The 20,186-nt window shown below is 49.1% G+C and overlaps 1 protein-coding gene across 1 annotated transcript in view; it reads left to right on the forward strand.

Moving 5' to 3' along the window:
• The window catches only part of ZNF469 (zinc finger protein 469), a 365,046-nt gene that overhangs the window by 26,232 nt on the left and 318,628 nt on the right, over positions 1–20,186 (forward strand). The gene's annotated exons all lie outside the window — the stretch shown is intronic.

Consider the following 20,186-nt stretch of genomic DNA (forward strand, 5'->3'; position numbering starts at 1 on the left):
TTGGCATTTGTAAAGCACTTCGAAGCCTTGTCCTAGAAGATGCTTTGTAAAGGCTGAGTATCCGCATTAGGCCAGAGGCACTACTAAATCCTGATGAAACCAAGGAGTCGCATCTTGGACTCTCTCTTGAGTTACAAACTCGGGGGTCACTCTCTGTTGCCCAAGTTGCCTGTTAACTCTTAGTTACTCTTCAGTCTCAGCTCTGACAGGTTTGGTTACTTTAGAGCTGCAAACAGCGTGGAGGGTCGGGTTTGGGCCCGTCGTTATCATGAGTGCCTTCTTCCTCCAGTCGCTGGGATAACTGGGGAGAAGGGGGCTGCTTCTGCTGGAAATGGTTTCCTCATCCTCCATCCCAGCAGCAGGGGTAGGAGGTGGGGATGGACCTCCAGCAGTTGCTCTTATGGTACGTAGGAGTAGTCTGATACCATCAACCCATCTTATGTGGCTGAAGTCAGAAAATAGAGGCCAGTCTCTTATTACGATGCCTGCAGTAGCAGGCCGTAGGGATGAGTGAGACGAAAGGCGCAGGCAACAGATCAAGAGCATCCATGTGCCTACATGTGTGTATGCATGTGCACACAGACGTATTGCTTCAGGGAAGGATGGTGCAATGGGTGGAGAGCTGGTCTGGGAATCGAGACGCCCGCTCGGTTCTGACTTGGGACAAATCGGTCCCTCGCTTGCACCTCGGTTTCCCCAGCTGTGAAATGGGCATAATGATGGTGGCATTTCTTTGTAAGGAGCTTTGAGAGACTGAGTTACCTAATGTACTGTGTGCAAGCAAAGCCTTTATTCAGCCCATCTAAATAGCATTTCATCCCTGCACGGCAGCCCAGACCGAAGCAGAAGCGTGGCTGAAGGATGCATTTCTGTCCCGAGCCTTGGGGAGAGTGGAGGGCAGCCTTGTTGCATGGCGAGTGCTGCAACCATGCCTCTGCCGATGGCACCGTGTAGCACCAAAGCCCTGCTCCGTGGATGCCCCTCTCTGCAGGGGCTGATGGCTGTAACAATCCCAGCAGGGCCTGTGAGAAGGGGACACGCTGGAAACAAAAGCTAATCCCTTAATATTCACAGCCTTGGAAGTGCCAGAGTGGCCAAGCCAGCCCTGCCTGCATGCTGTGACCCCTTAGTTGCTTCACTGCTCATGAGCTGAGCTCATTTTTTGTCAGGGAAAGAGAGATGTTGTATTATCCACAAAGCATATTTTTACACAAAAAAAACACAAGAGAAAAGCGAGATAAGGGCGGCAAAATACCGCCTCCCCCAAAGGCTCTGCAAAGGGGTGGGAGACCCAGGACTGTCTGCCATGCCCGGGGCTTGCCAAGTACGTGCAGACTCAAGAAAGCAAACAAATACTAAAAGGAATTGCACGGCTCGACGGGACTCGGACGCGAGGGTCGTTGGTTTACATCCATCCCCAGCCTGGTAGCGGTTGAGGGATGGACGTCTCTGTGCGAAAGACCAGATACTGTTTGCACCGACATACTTCGGTGATGGGCGCGTTGTGGAGAGACTGCAAAGGTCTGTCTGCTGATTTATGGGAGGCTAGCACGCTGGCCTCCGCCCAGTTCAGTCCATATCGTGCAACCCCACCAAACCTATCAACGCTCGTTAGCCGTCCTGCGGAAACCCTGGGGCCAAGGAATGCGTGAGCTTTGGAGGCTGAACTTTTCACTCATCCTTAGCAGTTTTCCTTAAGAGCGGGCTTCGTTTTGAGCCGAGCTGGATCTGCAGGGTCAGCTTCTGCAGACGGTGGCGGGGTTTGGAGGCAGTGTTGGGATTCATACGTTGGGGGGACCCTACCCCGCTCCACGGCCAGGGGCACGTCCATCCTCCCCGGCTGTCAGTGCACGGCTCCCTGGGGCTTGCATTCCCTTAATCTTCTTAAAGGAGACATCGTTCAGAAGAGAAGCATCTCCAGACTAGCTCTTCTTGGTCTGTTTGCATCGAATCTCATAGAGGCTGGTGCAGGTGATGATAAACCCTTTTCTTTGCACAGAAGAAACAGGCCCAACTTGTCAACTCTGCAAAAAGAGAGAGCGAGTGAAGTGGAGGGTGAACAAGCCAGACCTTTGGGGGTTGTTCCCCACTCCTCCGGCTCAGCCGCCACGGTCCTAAGCAGCTCCACAGCCGTGGGAGGAACAACCACACTTCATAGATTCATAGATTCGTAGATGTTAGGGTCGGAAGGGACCTCAATAGATCATCGAGTCCGACCCCCTGCAGAGGCAGGAAAGAGTCCTGGGTCTAGATGACCCCAGCTAGATACTCGTCTAACCTCCTCTTGAAGACCCCCAGGGTAGGGGAGAGCACCACCTCCCTTGGGAGCCCGTTCCAGACCTTGGCCACTCGAACTGTGAAGAAGTTCTTCCTAATGTCCAGTCTAAATCTGCTCTCTGCTAGCTTGTGGCCATTGTTTCTTGTAACCCCCGGGGGCGCCTTGGTGAATAAATCCTCACCAATTCCCTTCTGTGCCCCCGTGATGAACTTATAGGCAGCCACAAGGTCGCCTCTCAACCTTCTCTTGCGGAGGCTGAAAAGGTCCAGTTTCTCTAGTCTCTCCTCGTAGGGCTTGGTTTGCAGGCCCTTGACCATACGAGTGGCCCTTCTCTGGACCCTCTCCAGGTTATCCACATCCCTCTTGAAGTGCGGCGCCCAGAATTGCACATGGTACTCCAACTGCGGTCTGACCAGCGCCCGATAGAGGGGAAGTATCACCTCCCTGGACCTATTCGTCATGCATCTGCTGATGCACGATAAAGTGCCATTGGCTTTTCTGATGGCTTCGTCACACTGCCGGCTCATGTTCATCTTGGAGTCCACTAGGACTCCAAGATCCCTTTCCACCTCTGTGCCACCCAGCAGGTCATTCCCTAGGCTGTAGGTGTGCTGGACATTTTTCCTCCCTAGGTGCAGCACTTTGCATTTCTCCTTGTTAAACTGCATCCTGTTGTTTTCTGCCCACTTGTCCAACCTATCCAGGTCTGCCTGCAGCTGTTCCCTGCCCTCCGGCGTGTCCACTTCTCCCCATAGCTTCCCATCGTTGAACTGAATGAAAATGGCACCAAGCACGAGATTGCCCAATAAATGCTATGACATGTTTTGGAGCAGACGCTGCCGTGTCCTTGTGATCCTCAAAAGCACGTGCCTTTGTTCCTCTGCCTAAAAAAAACCACACAAAACTGCTTGAGATTCTGCTAAAAGCCTCCGCTTTTTATGTATTATGCAGGAATTTGGCTACAGGAAGCCTGGGCCTTTTGTATATTGTGTATCAAAATCCCTTTATAGACCAAATAATTACTTTTCTGTGGTGAAATGATTATACAAACAGGCACGCGCATTGGTGGCTCTACTCTCGAATAAACCAGGTTCCTCCAATCCACAGACATTGCTTAAATCAGCTCAAATTGAAAATAGTCCGTGGTTTATCTGTTAGCTTGGCTGGCCTCAATCAGCTGCTGGGGGCTGTGAAAGTAGGCTCTGGCGATGGACAGCGTAGGTCCCACGAATGTGACTGTAAACCTGATCCGTCCAGCCCGGGAGGCCTGCGACGACGCTTCGGCGTGCACTTCAGGTCCCTCGCACCTGGACAGGTAGCAGCAGCAGCGAGATGATGAAAAACAATAATTGCATTGAGGTTGGGGGGAGGTGGGGAGCCTAACTCTTCCCCGTGTAGTTAGGTGGTCTCCCTCTCAGCTCAGCATCTGCAAGGATCCTCTGCGACGTGCCATCTTACTTCCATCATGGGTTGCATAGACGTCCGGGGCTGGGAGGGACCTTGCGAGATCGTCGGGTCCAGCTGGGCTCAGATCACCCCAGCAAGGTGAGCATCCAGGCATTTCTTGAACGTGTCCAGCACCACTTCTGGGGGAGTCTATTCCAGACTCTAGAGACTCAAAAGGTAAAGAAGTTTGTCCTTATGTCCGGTCTAAAATGGTCTTCCAGCAGTTTGTGACTGTTGGATCTTGTCTTCCCTTGGGGTGCCCTGGTGAACAGATGTTTTCCCAGTTCCTGATGCACCCCCTTCTATACTTCTTCTCAGGCCTTGACTTGTGATGCACTCCTCCCTGCTCTGAGCTCTTCTCAGGGCTGCTGTGATTTGCATCCCAGGAACACATCAGCACGTTGCAGACCAAGATGGGGCATCTCATGAGCTTTCCCTGTCTTGTAGCCTTGTTCCTCCTCACCTTGGCAGCCTGGCATTGCTGTACGCTTGGAGCTGACTCAGGCCTATTGCAGTGCGATGCAGCGGGAGGTGTCCTGCGTTTCAGACGCAGAATGATGCACTGGAGAAGTATTTTCATTGCTCCTATTTGGCCGGCCACCTCCGTTGATTGACTAGGAAGGAAGGGGATCGTGACTGCCTCTACCCTGGCTTCTCTGCACGTGCAGCTCAGAGCCATGGAGGCACTAGCAGGGCTGAATAGACTTGTAGCAGGCAAGTTTGGGATGCTTGGGGCTTTTAGACAATACACCTTTCTGGCAGGGCCCTATTTCAGTGCATCCACACAGCATCGTGCATTGTGGTAGCATTTTAGAAATAAGAAATGGGAAACACTGTATGTCTCCATTGGTTCTGCCTGGATGATCTCCATGGTGGTCTTTTCACCCCAACACGATGCATTTGCTCATCATTTGGATTTTCCTGGAAACGCCAGGAATTCGCTCGCCCACGGGACACGGACAGAGGGGATGCCCCGCAGCGTTGATCCCACCTGGAGACTTTAGTCTGAACCTTTCTGAGTGCTGGATAAAACAGAGCCTGGCTGCAAAAAGCCCAACCTGAATGAGAAGACTTTGCAAACTTGGGACATATACCACCTGGCCCAGCCATCTCCTGGGGCCGCAGGACTTAGTGCACCTTGCTCTTCTCCACCGTTGTGTCTCAATCCAGTTGCAGCAGTCATGCCTACCTATTGCACCCTCTTGCACAGCTGGAGCATGGCCTTTTGGTGCACAGGCAACATTGAGAGAGCTAGATGCCTTGGTGGCCTGTGATTACTTTGAGCCACTGTGGTGCAAAGAAGACTCAAGGTGCTTCCCATGGGAGACCTCTAGCCTTGGGGGTTTATTCAGTCGCAGCTGTGCTTCCACCCCTCCCTTGAATCTGCGGTGCAGGAAGCTGGTGGGGGCAGTAGTCATGACCATGGCTTTCCAATAGATACGGTTGCAGCAGCTGCAGTGGCCAGCAAGGTCTGGGGAAATGCACGCTGTTCGGTACTGGACACCTCCCCACAGATTGGACCCCGTGGGTGAATTGACACGTGGGTTTTTTCCCTGCCTGATACCTAGTGAGTTTTTCACTTGCAATGAGATTCTTCTGCACAGACTTCACAACAACAGCGATTTGGGGCAGCTCTTCAGAGCCTGCGGCTGGTGGCTGTTAGCAGTAATATCCTGCCAGGGACAGATTGATAAACAACGCTTTGAGGGCCATGTGCATGCTTTCTTATCACACCCACCAGAGTCGCAGCATCGGCGATAAACACTTCTCAGGCTGCCGGAGGGGTGCGGTGAGCGGGAGAGAAAATCTCCCGTCTTGTGCATTGTACACATGTGCCTAATTAGGACCGTGCTTACGCGGATGTTGTGTCCTGGGGAATGCAGCATGCCCCACGCAGACGGCCACAGGCTGCAGAACGTGCCCTCGCTGGCACGGCCGCGAGGCAAAAGGAGGAGGTGACAAAGATAATGACTTCCACTGGAGCAGAACTGGCAAGGGGACAAGGATCAGATGCAGCGTCCGCGTGTCGTGTCAGCATGGCATTCAAGACCTGGCCCAGCCCCAGCAGCTTGTTCGCAGCTCATCGTCGTCCCTTACCCATCAGGTCCTGTAAACGGGCCGGACCGGGAACCAGATGTCCGAGGAGGAGCCCGGTGCATGAAGCCAGGGGACTACACCGCCTTTGGGATGTGGATCGGAGCCGTGCTGACTTAATGCCTTGCCCGACCTCCGGCAGTCCTTTGCACCAGTGCAAGCAGAGGCGCCGCGGGTATTCAGGCAGGATTGCAACCTGTGAGCACACCATGGCAGGGCAAGGAGATCCCCTGATGGCATGCAAGAGGCAAAGAGAGCCTAGTTGGCATCTTGAGCCCGGCCGACCCAACGTACAGAAGGTGAGGAGCGTGGGCCACGGACTTGGCCGTGAAGATGGGAAGTTGCCTCTTGTCAAAGGCAGCAGACAGGAATACAGGCCAGCAGGGACATTTTTGGGGATGACACTTATTTGACTGGCCAAGAATGTACCGAGCTCTGCTCGGCTTTCCCACGTGGCGTCTGTTGTGATATTCTTCCTGCTTCCCTTCCTCTGCAGGCACGCGATGGGGGTGTGGGTGGAAAATACTGCAGAGCTGCCAAGGGGGAGCAGGCCAGACGTCCATTTGAGCCTGTGTCCGGCACCGGCTACTGCAAGAGGCTGAAGGTGAGGGTGCATAAATGGTACAATAACATTTCCATGGCGGCTCCTGACCAATTATGCAATTAAATGTGAAATACTATATGCCAGGGAGGAAAGTGCCTTTTGGAGACTAGCCTTTGATTAAGTAGGATTTGGTTTTCAGACGGACTGAACACCTGCGTCTCCTTCTGCAGGCAATTGGCACCTTGCAAAGTTGGGTCTCGAGGGTCCGGATGCAAGGAGATTGATGGCCTTTCCAATCTGTATCCTAGCAAAATGGCAGGAGTAGAATTCAAGACAAAGGGATTGGATTCCCTCTTCCAATTAATTTTCATTATTGGCAATTGTGGTTGGGTTTTTTTGACCATTGGTGAAACCCATCACAGTGGGGAAATCCATCTTGGAGCCTGCTGAATACTGTTTCTCTTGTGCTTCCATTAGAGGCAAAAGGGTTTGGACTCCACTCGGGCAAAAAAACAAATAATAATAATAAAGAGGCCATTTGGTTTGCTTCATTTTGTCTTTTTTTCCAGCAACGTTACTAAGTGCATCGCTCAGACCAGCGTAGTCATTAGGGAGGTCTGAGAAATGGGTTTTGGGTGGCTGCAAACGTCCCGCATTGTGCAAGCCAGGGCTTTTAATTCGCTCCCAATATTTGCTGACCTCCACTTTGCGCGAACATGTGCTCAGCAGACCTGCCGGCTCACTCGCAGGGTCTGCGTCATGACCTCAGTTAAGAAAACACTCGCCGTAATCGCCTCCAGATCTGCTGCCGTCTTTGATCAGCTTAAATATCAGTTTATCTTACGATATCAGTATGTAAAACAGCCATTTGTTTTCAAGCTGGATGCAAATAAATCATTGCATAAGTTTATATATGAGCTAGGAAAGGGGGGGGCAGGGACCAGGACGGGGCCGTAGCTCAGGAGAGGTGGAGAGGGGAAGGTCAGCGCTTCGTGGATGTCGACGGTTCCCTTCCCAGCGAGTCTCCGTCCTGCCTGATTGAAATATGTTGTATTAGCTGCCCTTAACCGCAGCAACTGAGAAGAGCGCTGTCAAACGACGTTCGTGTGCTGGGACTTGACATTTTGTTATGAGCCTGTTTTCAATATTGCCGTGATGGATTGTGTCAGCTTGGCTCGCGAGCGTGCACGTCGCCACTGCCCTCTCGTGGGTGCAGTCGCTTAGATCGGGTCCGGCCTCTTCTTTCTTCAGCCACCCAGGTGGGGCTGCTGTGGTAGCCCCAGCACTTCAGATGCCGGAGGTTTTGTTTGCCGAGCTCTCTTGCTTGGGCCGCACGACTAGGCTTCGGGAGCCCTAAGTTGTGTTCCCGGCTCTGCCACCGACTCGTAGTGTGCCCTTGGCCAAATCGCTTTCTCTCTTCTCCCCCTCCTCCCTTTCTCTCCTTAGTCCAAGTCAGTCATTCTCAACTACGACGCCACGTTCGCGTTCTTCGGTGTGCCGACACGATTCGCAAGATAAACCCAGAGGCCGCGTCCAGACGAGCCACGTACCGCGCATTTAGATGTTCTCCGTGCTGCCTGTGCGTGCACTGCTCTGCATTTTTCCACTGGTTTTTTGACCCCTGGATATCAAAAAAAAAACCCCCGTGGGGGGTAAAAAAATAAAAAAGCAATCAGTGCATCAGTCAAAAGTGAAGCCATGTCCGTGCGGCCGGGCTGATCTCAGCTGGGCTCCGTAGGGGTTAACGTAGCGCCAGCAATAAACTATGCATTGGCTGCTTATCAAGGCATTTGCCATAGGTGCGTTATATTGCAGCTTTAACCCCAAAGTGTTTTTCCTCCCTGCAGAGCAACTCTGTCCCCAAGCTCGGTTCCAAATTTTCATATATTCGGGATGAGGTTGATTGAATTCCTCTGTTAGCGCCGCTCGGCAGGAATCCCATCGCGCCGTCACACGCGGGCTTCAGGTAACTGGCATCAGGATGACTCTGTAGAGAAGAGCTGCCATCCTAGAGCTGCTGCATGCAATGCTGATCTTCAGCTGGCCAAGGCTCTCCAATTGCGACAACTTCTGCAGGTTATAAGTAGGAAAATTGGCTATAAAATAATTAGTTCTTTGGTGCGAGAGAAGCAAAGCCAATTGCAGAAGAAGATTGTCGAAACTCAGTCCCCCTCTCTCTCTTTTTATTTTGGTTTAAATGTAAAAATAGGAGATGGTTAGTTGGTGTTAACTTGACCTTCTCTTCCTTGGAGGAGACTCCATCGTGATCTGATGTTGCTCATGGTTATTTGCTTTGAAACAGCCATGTGGAATAGCCTTTTCCTTCCTCTATTTGTACATGTTGAATTTATCAGCTTGTTCCCATCTAGGAATGAACACACCCTATATTTAACAAGGTAGAGAGTGGAAAGCGGTGCCAGGCCACTGCAAAATTGTAAGGCAACACAATAATTGATGATTAGGGAATATGATACAGTGCTGATTTGTAAAGCGGGTCACTGAACATTTCTGGTTTGATGCAAAACTGAAGTCCTGGCCACTTGCATTCGCCACAGATGCAGTAGCTTTTTCTTTTCATGTAAGGAATTATATATAGGTCTGGTATTCTGCCTTTATTCCTATTTGTGTCCTTATATTCGGCCTGCCTAATTTTCTCATCCCATTTCTGACCGTTTCAGAACTTTTTCGCTTCCCATCCTGGAGTATGTCTGGCACTATCGACATGTTATATTGGCCGTGAACCCACCCTAGAGGTGGCTGCATTTCAGGCAAAGCAATTCCTATATACTACTGTTTTGAAAAGAGTAAAATTAATCTCACTAACTTAACATTGGTTTATAATAATAGTATTAATCAATATTTTACTGGTGTCACTTTTGCTCTCAGATGTCCTGTAAATAGAGCACAGGAAAAATAAAAAGATAAGATACCGTGCATAAAATAGTGCCACATGATTAATGAACCTTTTGTCCTAGTGAGTGAGATAAAATATCTAGTGCCGCTGCCCCGTGTCGACAGTATTTATATCACATTTTAAATATTTTTCGTATTCAAAAGGTATTTTGCTATCTCTTATTGTTCAAGGGCAGATGCGAAGGGTGATGAAGAAAGGAAGAAAATTTGCACTCTCCCAACTTAATTTTATTCTTTGATCTCAACGATTCTTTTTGCTTTGTCTCGTTTGCGGTCCACCTTCCCACGAAATACCTGCCCTTTGCCCAACCCAATTCCAGCTTGAAACTGTGAACACCAGCACACAAACTTAGACGTTAGACATCAGGGCTGGAAGGGACCTTGGAAGATCTTCGAGTCATGCTCAATCTAAGGCAGTGATTCCTAACCAGGACACAGCGAGATCCTTTTAAGGGTGTTGCAAGGTATTAGCACCTAGACATGATTCGCGTGATAAACCCAGAGAGTTCAGGTAGCATCCATGGTGTTAAAGCATGCTCACCTGCGTGGTCTTTCTGAATGCTTTGCAAAAAAAAGAAAAAAAGAATTGCTTTACTATTTTTCTGCAGTCGAGAAACGAGGGAAAGCTAAAAGCCGGCATTTTCCGAGAGGTGCCTCGAGTCTAATGACGTTGAGAACCGCTGGTCTAAGGTCATGAATCTTGTCCCCTTAATGCTGTTCATGGCAGGTTTATGGGGGCTGCTTTCCAAGAAGCCTTGCGGCATTGGTCTGAGCTGGGGAGATGCGAGAGGGAAGAATTATTTCAGATCCCGCAGTGCTCAGCTGAGGAGCAGCGGAAGAAAAGAGAGGGGTAGGTGGTGGGGCCGTGTGATGCTGAGGGCAGCTTAGAGTAGAAAGGGAGCAGGGGAGGGCCTGCAGTTGGGGAATGAAAGTCAAGAAGGGACGGAGAGAGCCGGACATGAGCTTCGGAGAATGGGCCTGCACGTCCATCACGTTCCTCCTCTAGCTTCGCTGCCTCCCCACTTCTGTCCCCTTCCTTCTGTTTTGCACCATCCCCATTCAAGAGAAACCCCCATGGCTAAGACTTGGGGACTTGCATGCCCAAGTCTTAGCCATGCGTTGGGGTCTGCCCTTTCCTGGGGCAGGAAAATGCAGTCCTGGACAGAGGGCTGAGCACGAGGCTTGGGAACCACCCCTAGCCCATAAGGGTTTGGAGCTCCAGGACCCTTTGCTATCCACCCCTATAACACGGGGCGGATGTGATGCCTTGGCTTTGCACTGGCCTTTCTGCAAGGGTGAAGTTGGTGTGGTTAATGGGTGGGTTTTTTCCCTGGGCTTTGCATTCCTGCCTCCAGTGAAAGAATGGCAGGGGAAGCGTGAGACTGCACAGGAGGAGAAGACAGCTCTCCAAGAACAATTTTCCCGGTGCTCCCCACGCTCGAGGGAAGTGCATTTATTTATTCATGCAATTAGATTTACTCTCGTTAAGAGGAATGAGTCTATTACCCAGGTTTGTGGGGGCATCTGGAAGAGGTAAAGACTTGATTAATCAATGTCTCCTAATACAGCAGCCCTGGAAGTGCACGGGGGCCTAGGCCTTTCAAATGCCTATTTCCAATTGTGAAATGTGGTGTAAGAAAAATCTGATGACACTAGCATTCGGATCCCTCCCTTTTCAAGACTGGCTTGCTCTGTGTCCAAAATGAAATGAAATACAGTGCTGCAATGGCACTGTTTGACCTTTCCCATTTTCTGGGTATTGAGTTTTATGTGAATTTATACCTTTTTCCCCTTTTCCTGGCTCTTTCTCTGCAAGCTGACAGATATTTGCCTTGCATACAAATCCATCCCACCTTGGGCACAAACTGCTGCCTTTGAACTGAGCTCGAGACCTATAAGTAATGGTGTGTTCATTCCACATCTGTTCCCGACATCACTCCAGATGAATGTCTTGAAGTGGGAGAACTTCTCCACATGTGCCTTGGCACGTGGAGCTAACAATGCCTAGGTATTGGTTTTACTACCTCCTCCCACACCCAGGGCAGGGAGCTATTTCACCCGTTCTTGGAGAGGTTTTCATTCATGCTCTTTTATTCTTTAACAGCTGATGCTACAGCTTACCACTTTCTATTTCTATAGCTGGTTGTGCTTTTGAAACTGTACAGCTCTGAGCGTATGATGAGGAAGAAACGCCTCTTTAGAAAGGGCATTTGCTTTCAGCTTGCGGCTTAATGTTTCTTGCTAGGTCAAAGTGTCCTCCAGACAAAAAGCAGAGCTGCCTTGTAGCATCCTCTTTGCAACCAGTTGTGGGCAAGGCTTGGTAAAACTCCTAAAGCTCAGGAGCTTGGCTGAGCTTTTGGAGATCTCTTTCCTTTTCCTTTGTGGAGTTGGTGGGAGTTGTGGGTGCTCAGCACTCTCAAACTCGGGGATAGGTTTCTTCAACCCCTGTTGTGATAGATGAAAATAACCTCAGTGCAGAGGAGTTTTAGTTTAATGCACCACGAAGACTTTGAAAGTGTCCGGAAATCCCACTCGTGCAAATGGTCATGCGGTTGCACTGCAAGAAAGGTAAAAACCGTGGCGTGTACAAACGCCCAATCCTTCGTACTAACTCCGCCTCACTTGGGTGGGAATTCACCCCTATGCAAAGGGACTTCATGAAAACTTTGCCCTTCTAAAATCTTCAAAGACAGGTGTTAAAAGGGACTTCATCAGTGAATACGACTGGCAGGGACCCCATGCACAGGGGTAGAGTCCAACTTCAGTCCTTAGTGAAGCAAGGTTTACACCAGGGTGTGATAGATGAGAACCTGTTTCACTTAAGTTGTCTGATCTGCTTGAGCATACAGACAAGGATTGGCATTGCCTACTCTGGAGGGACAGGGGGAACTGTAGGGCTTTGTTTGCTTTTTTTTTTCTCATGGAAAAGAGGGGAAAAAAATAGTCTAATGTTGTTCTTATCTGTTGGGCAATTGCATTTGTTCCAGCGTCACTGCCAACTTGCAAATGGGCAATTCCTGTCTTTCAGGACCAATCTATTAGGGTATTAGAGACAAAAATATTGCCATACATTTCCTGCACTGGAAGCTTTCTCCTCTGTGGTGCTAGACAGCCTCCTTTTTCATTTAAAGATGGGCTGATAGACAAGCACATCTAGATACGATTGCAAATGCCATTTGCTTTAGTTAATGCCCCAAAGTAGTTTTGCAAGACATGTCAGTCTCCAAGCACTTTAGCATGGACTCTGGTCTGCAGATGACGAACGGCGATGAAACGTTTCATGGCAAAAGGAATCAGAATCGGATCCTGCACCGATTCCACACCAGTTTGTACTGCCTTCGACTTCGGTGGAGTTATTGCAGATTTGCACCAGTGCATGGGATGTCAGAATTAGACTACAAAAATGATGTTTTTACAGTGTGAGGTGGTGCCTCGTAGAGGTACCTTATAGAGAATATAAATCTAAACCAGAAAAAAAGAGATTTGGGGAGAATGATAGAGGCCAGAACAATGCTACCCTGCAAGGAGTGGCGGGTAAGGAAGCTAACCCTACAGTTCATTCAAGCATCTGTGCTGAGGCTGGCCTCCTGCCTAGGAGGGCCATTACATTGGATCCTAATTAATGAAGGATTCAGTTTGCCCCTAGACAGAAGTCCTGGCCGTCTTCCCACAGATGGGTTTGCCCTGGGTGGTGCTGGAGGATCCCTTCCACCCGTTGCTCCAGAAGGAGTTGTCAGAGCCGTCATTGTGGCCGCTGCTAATTTCAGAGGAGGGATGAATAGGAAGATGAATGCACACCCTCTTGCACTGTCCCTTCTAGGATCCATCTGTCCATCCATTTATCTCCTTTTAAAACAGCTCCCATAGTTATTGTGAAGCCCTCCGGCCTCAGCAGCTGTGCTCTGATCACCCACCAGCAAGCAGTGCAGCCAGATCCTAACTTTATATTGCTAATTACAGCGCTGGCTTTCTGAGCTGTATTGCTTACACGCAAAGCTGGACAGGAAAAACAGTCTTAGCAAACGACTGCCCAGCTGGCAGGGGTCCCCGTGGCACTGGCCGGCTCGGGGAGACCGTAGCTGCCTCTGCTTCCCCGCTGTCCGGTCCGTCGTCCTCTCTCTGCCACCTGTGGTTTCACCGGGCTTGCTATTAGGGTCTGCTTTGCTTTATTCTATTTGTGGATCATATAAGGAGCATAAGATAGCAGCAAAGGGAAGTAAGATGATAGGAACTTGGCCAGAGGAGAGGAGCCGCTCATCAACTCTGTCCCGGGGAACAGCCGTGTGGGGTAGGGGCAGCAATGGGTGCTAAGCTCTGGCTGGAAGCAATGCCACTGAGACCTGGGGCGCGTGGTATGTCCCCTGTCATAGCGTACCCTGCCTGTCCCTCGCCTGCTTTTCCTATTTCCCAGTGAGACCATTTCTCTGCTGCCTAATCGGTAACCCCACAATGGAAACATCAAGTGCATTTTGGCTTTTGCCACAGATCCAAGAGCTGCGTGGTTTTGTGTTCAGAGCACAGAGCGAGGAGTATGTCACCTTGTTCCATGCTTTGCCTTTGGCGTGCCTTATGACCGCAGGCAAATGTATTGACCGCTTTGTGCCTCAGTTTCCCCAAACTTTGAAGTGGGCTTGGGTTGCAGGAGTGCTATGGAGGGTCATCAGCTGGGTTTGTATGGCACTGTGCTATCCATAATCGGTGCGTAAGATCCTGTTGTGAGCTGCCTTCCGGCATTTTGTGTTGCTTTGTCTACCTTTGCCGCATCCTGAACTGTGCCGCCTCGTCATCCTTCATCAGTAATAGTTAGTTAGCTCGTTTCTCCTTCTGATGTGTCCACTACAACCCTTGTGCCTGCTTAGGAAGTCATCTTCTCTCCAACGAGGCGGTCGCTCTGCTAAGAACGATAAGTACCAGGAATGGACGTGGCCCTAGAGATTCATTTCTCTTGGGGCGAGCGCCCTAAAGTTTGGCTGGTTGTCTAAGCTGCCTCTGCCTGCAAAATGGGAATGGAGGAAGCACCGTTGCTATGTCGTGGCTAATCCAGGATGCTGGGAGTTAAATTTCTCCGTGCAACTCAGAGCAGCTATCTTTGTACGAGATGCTGTAAAAGCTGCCTTAAAATGAATGCAACGTAGAAGGTTTCCTTTCTGGAGGGGAGAGACGTGGGCTGGTTTGTTTACTCCTCGGAGCGAGACTGCAAAATGTGATGGACTAATTGAGCTCGCCGAATGCAAACAGCCTCTGCATTTGCTAGCTCGTGTCGGGATGTGATGCTGGCACGACTGGGGACCCGTCGTATCCTTACTGAGCCGGGGAAGGAAGGGCCATGCCTGCAGAGGGAGCTCATCGCTGCTTTTTCAAGGTGAAGCTTTAAAAGCTGCGAGTTAGGAGCACAAATTGTATTGACTTCCCATGCGACCTATGCTCCTAATTCTTTTCTGAAAACTCCCCCTCAAGGCTTGGACCAAATTTGCTGGAAAATTCAATTACTGCCTGTGCAGATATATCTCTTCAAAGTGTTTGCTCGGTGCACCTATCTCTGTGGTATGTAAACACACTCTACAGGGTTTAACAGCACGATGACAGCTGCCTTAGCAAGAGTTGTTATTGGATTTCTTGTTTTTCCTGGAAGTTCAACCCAAACCCTTGGAGCGGAGACTGGTGTTAGTTCCCTGCCCTGCTTCAGGAGGCACGCTTGGGGTGGCGGCACTGGGAAATGCTATTGCAGGGGTTCCCAAACTGGTACGTGTACCCCTGGGGGTACGCGAGACCTCTTGGGGGCGGGGGGAGAATTTGTGTAATGGCAGATTTAATTTTCATTATAATAAAGACTGGCCTTGAAGGGGTTAAAATATAACATGCGTGCTGGTAGGGGTACGTGGGCAGCTGGTAAATCTGGACGGGGGTACGCAATAAGAAAAAGTTTGGGCAAAGGTGTCATTTGAGAATTAAAATGCAGGCACGGCATAATCATAGGAGCTGATTTGATTTTATTAATAATAGAGCTTTTCTGATGAAATTGGGGCCAAAAAAACCCCCCCTTGGAGATTTCCTACTTTCTTTTCATTAGAAAATGCTCTGTTTGGTCTCGGAGGTGGAAGCCTGGAGAGTTGTGTACGAGATCGGATCAGTTCTCTTCCAGATGCTCGCACAAGTGCAAAGCAGATCTCTTCAGAGACAAAACCTGCAGACAGGTCTGACTGTGGATGTGCGTTGCAATGATGGGGGAGAGTCTGAGAAGGAGGCGAAAAAAGGATACTTAAAAAAAATAGGTGTTTTTATAAATGCACTCTTGGGCAGAAGTTTATGCTGCAAATTAATTTTTATTATAGCCGATTTATAACCCCATGAAAACAGGCTTCAGTCTTGGAAAAGAAATGCATACGCTGCAAATACCAGACTTGCGCTACCCAGTTTCCACGGGGCCCTCCAGCATTCACATATAGCGCATTTTCAGAGGGGTGTCGCAGCTGGTTTCCACTTGGCCATTTTCTGCTGGGGAAGTAGGAATCTTGGCAGTCGTGATTTTTGTTGCTTCTCCAAAAGCAGAGTCGACACCGTTAATATGCGGTGAAAGGTTTCTCCATAGGAGTTGCACCTCGTAAGCTGAGCTCTGAATGTGGGATTGGCGAAAAGCTGTCATTGTCTTTATTTTAAAACCTCGTTCTCAGCCTGACAATTTAGGGTGGCGATCTGGTGTGTTTGGCACATTGTTGAGGTCGGGGAGGATTGTGGATACGGGCAGGGAACGCTCAAAAGGCAGTAGAGAAACGAGGTGGATGACTTTATTGAAATCTAGCTGTGAGGTGGGACTTCTTGCAGATGTGTTAACTAGGAAGGCAATAACTGCGCCTTTCAGCGTCCTGAATCTGGTGAATAGCAGCATGTTCAGTCCATCTAGACAGGGCGTTGAAACGGATCGGTGCACAAATGGAAGAAATAAAGTTTTAACGGCTCCTTTCTAGCCACACTCAGTAGTCTTCTCTATGAGGGGGCGAGGGGCACGTGTACACGCGTATTAGCGCACTTTAGTTCATGTGCATTAAATTTAGTACCTCCACTGTGAGGTACTGAGAAAATGTGCATTAGCCTGGCTTAATGTGCATTAACTAAAGAGCATGGTTTTTAAGTGACACTTAGGGCATGTCTACACATCCTTTAATGCGCTTTAGGTAATGCACATTAAAGTTAGTACCTCCATTGTGAGGTACTAGAAAAATGCACATTAGCCTATTTGAATGCACATTAGCTAAAGAGCATGTTTTTTGTGTTGTTAATACGCATTAAAATAGGCTAATGCGCGCTAAAGCACATGTGTAGACGCACCCGCAATGTGCATTAGCCTTGTTTAATACACATTTACTAAACAGCATGGTTTTAGTGATGCTTTAACGCACCTTAAACGAGGCTAATGCGCATTAAAGCGCAGGTATAGTGACGCCCTGTGAGTCCAGCGGGGAGTGCCGACTTGACTCCCTGCCATAATAATTTACTGAGGCAGTGTTTAAGGACTAACCAAGACTGGGGGGGCTTTGTACCAGGCCCTGCCAGAGCAGCAGACAATTGCAGCCCCAAGGAGCCCACAAGCTGCATAGACGAGACGCACCCAAGGTGAGGGAAGGGGATATGGCTGCCCACCCCGAGGCATACTATAGATGACTGATAGGGAGTATCATGGTAGAAGGAGGCAAGCTAAATGGAGAGAAAAAATGGGAAGTGGTGGAGTAAGCAGGACATTGGGAGTTGGGTAGGGAATGCTACCCAATGCTACAGAAAAGTCCCATTGGGGCTCTCCAAAGGGCCCTCCATTGGCACCTCCGCCGCCAGCTGGCATCTCTAATGCGTCTCTGTTATCTTTTCCCCAAGGTGACGTGGTGGGAATAGGAGGAAGGCTCCACTCAGGTCCCTCATTTCCCTTGAGCGAGGTGCGGGGGGCTTTGACTAAACACACACAATTTGTTTCCATCTGGGACCAGGCTGAGATAGGACAAGAGAGTGGGGACAGACAGAGGTTATCCAGTGTGTCCCCATGTCTACACTACCTCCATCATCATGAGTGGCCCTGCTCACCACACTGCTGCTCGCAACTTTTATACTTACTGGAGCCTGAAAAGCTGGAGGAGGAAGGGGAGGAGGGCAGGAAGGGGTTGTTGTTTTTCCATGCTATTGCTTGGCAGAAAAAGGACATCGTTCCAGCTGCAGAGGAAATGCACTGTCAGCTGCTGATCATAAAAGATTTTATCGCTGATAAGCGATAGCGTCGCTTTTTTTTTGACCAGAAAGTGGATTTGGGGAAGGGAGTGGCAGCTCTGTGCTTTTTTTGCAAGCGTGGCATGGTGCAGACATGAGCAGCAGCTGCTTGAAGGAGGGTCTTCACCAAGCAGGTTTACAACAAAAGACTGCATTTTGTCTGCAGAATAAATCCAGTTCATTTTCATAGCACTGTTTTGCTTAGGACATAGTGGGTGGTGTCAGTCTATTTACAGGTGAAAAGTGGGTGCTGTTTGCCAGGTGTCCTAGTGTGTGGGGTAGGCATATGCACAAGGTATACATGTCTCTTCAGTAGAGCTGGTTGGTGTAATGCAGAAAACTGCATTATTTCAGTTGGAAGACGCTGTACCTCGTGCCGCTTTGGGCCCTCCACTATAGAAAGGACATGGATGAGTTGGAGAGAGTCCAGTGGAGGGCAATGAAGATGGTTGTGGGGCTGGGGGACAGGACTGGTGGAACTGGGCTGATTTAGTCTGCAGAAGAGAAGACCGAGGGGAGATCGGCTAGCAGCCTTTAAAGACCTGAAGGGTGAAGATGGCGCTGGGCTGTTGTCAGTGGGGGCGACGACAGGACAAGGAGCAATGGGCTCCAGTTGCAGCAAGGGAGGTTGAGTTTGGAGATTAGGCAAAACTTTCTCACTAGGAGGGTGGTGAAGCACGGGAACAGGTCACTCAGAGAGGTGGGATCTCCATCCTTGGAGGTTTTTAAGCCCCAGGTAGACAAAGCCTTGGCCGGGATGATGTAGTTGGGGCTGGTCCTGCTTGGAGCAGGGGTGGGACTAGATGCGACTCCTGAGGTCCCTCCCAACCCTCATATCTATGATTCTGAACCACGTGTTGCATGGCTTCAAACCTATGTTGGATCTTGCATGTCTTTACTACCTTGCACTTTTCCTGAGTGAGGACCACAAGCCTTGACCCCATAACAGTTTATCGGATCCTGCTGCTTGTCTGGCCATAGCCAGTATATTCCACAACGCGGATGCTTCCAATTGCAATAGCTCTTGGAGGAAATGGAAATATTACTACTCGGGGATCACACCTTTGGGTGTTGGATGAAGAAGAAGTGGTAAATATATGTGCAGGAAATAAAAGTGACACCTTCATGTCCTTAGATTAACATGGCTACAACCAAAAACCCCCTTCATGTTTAGGTTCGTGAGAGATACGGACCGAGCCAAGAGCCATGCAGAAGGTGCCTGGTATAGTGCTTCTGGTTCAGTTCTTCCCATTGACTTTGATGACAGCTGGTCTTGACTCGAGTCTTCAAAACAGAATAGTTTGTGTGGGCTCCAGTGACTAATTCGTAGAAGAGAAGCAGCATATACTGCATTTCTTCATGGGTGTACTGTTTGGCTTATCCCTGAGGTTTCGTGCATTATACATTAAATCTATGCTCTGCGCTAGGTCTTGCTTGTTTAGGATGGGGCCTCAGGGTTGCAGCAGTGCAACATATACTAAAAATATTATTGCATTGTATAGAGCAGCCTTTGATTCAGCTCTTCACCCTTTGCGCGCGGTGACCCGTCCACAAGAAGTGCCTTGTGAGGCCTCGTCTCCAGAGCATCGCTCTCTGCTTGAAGGATCCTGATGAAGGAAGCACGTTGTAGCAGGAGCATCTTGGAGGGACTTCTGTTTAGCCAGCTCTTTTCTGAAGAGACGAGCTATTGGCACATTAAGGGGCTCGTGTATGAAAAGACGCATTTCATATAATTTGTGGTTTGTTCTCTGTAGAAGCAGACAGAGCTCAATCCCTGGAAACGGGTCTGAGCCGCGATGTTCAGATCGACGTCCACGTTCTTCTGAAGCTTTGCGGCTGCTCAGATCTGCAGGGTTTGGGTTGGGCTTTGCATTGTTAGAAATAACTGCATCGGAAAATGAAGGACGCCGATGTGAAATGCCCCCAGGAGACCAGGGCACGTTTTTGCTCCCTGTGACGTCTCAAGTGTTCATAAATTCTGAGTCAGGTCAACTACTAACATGAAAAGGATTCAAAAATGATGAGAAGAAAAACCACTCGGGGTTTTTTTGATTTGCCCCTTGATATGTAATCCTTCACAATGGACCGTGGTCACGTTTTAAAGCTTTTCTCTTCGACTAAAAGGACTAGAAACTTATCATTCATTTAATAAAAATGAATTATCATGTGTTCACATGATCCCTGAAGCCGGGTCTTGCAGGAACAGAGCGGTTTGGCAACACTGACATTTGGTACCTTGCATTATTGGCACTTCTTCTCTTTCTTCTTTCTTTTTCTCTTTCTTCTCTTTCTTTTTCTTCTCTTTCTCTTTGTCCTTTCTTTTTCTCTTTCTTCTCTTTCTCTTTCTCCTTTCTTCTCTTTCTTTTTCTCTTTCTCTTTCTTTTCCTTCTTTCATTTTCTCTTTCTTCTTTTTCTTCTTTTTCTTTTTCTTCTTCTCTTTCTTTTTCTTTTCCTTTCCTTTCTTTTCCCTAGTGGAAACTGGACGTGGAGCTTTGAGACGCTCTGGCATTTTTTGAGAAACTGCCATGTTCTTTGCAAACACGGCGCTATTCAAGTGATAGATGTTTTTCAAGCTTAGCTCCAAATTAATAATACTTGGTTGTGGGGTCCTGGGAATTGCAATGACGTCTCTGTCTGTTTGACAGATACCTTTTTTCATTA

The sequence above is a fragment of the Alligator mississippiensis genome, chromosome 10, assembly GCF_030867095.1.
Source record: "Alligator mississippiensis isolate rAllMis1 chromosome 10, rAllMis1, whole genome shotgun sequence".
NCBI classification, from domain to species: Eukaryota; Metazoa; Chordata; order Crocodylia; family Alligatoridae; genus Alligator; species Alligator mississippiensis.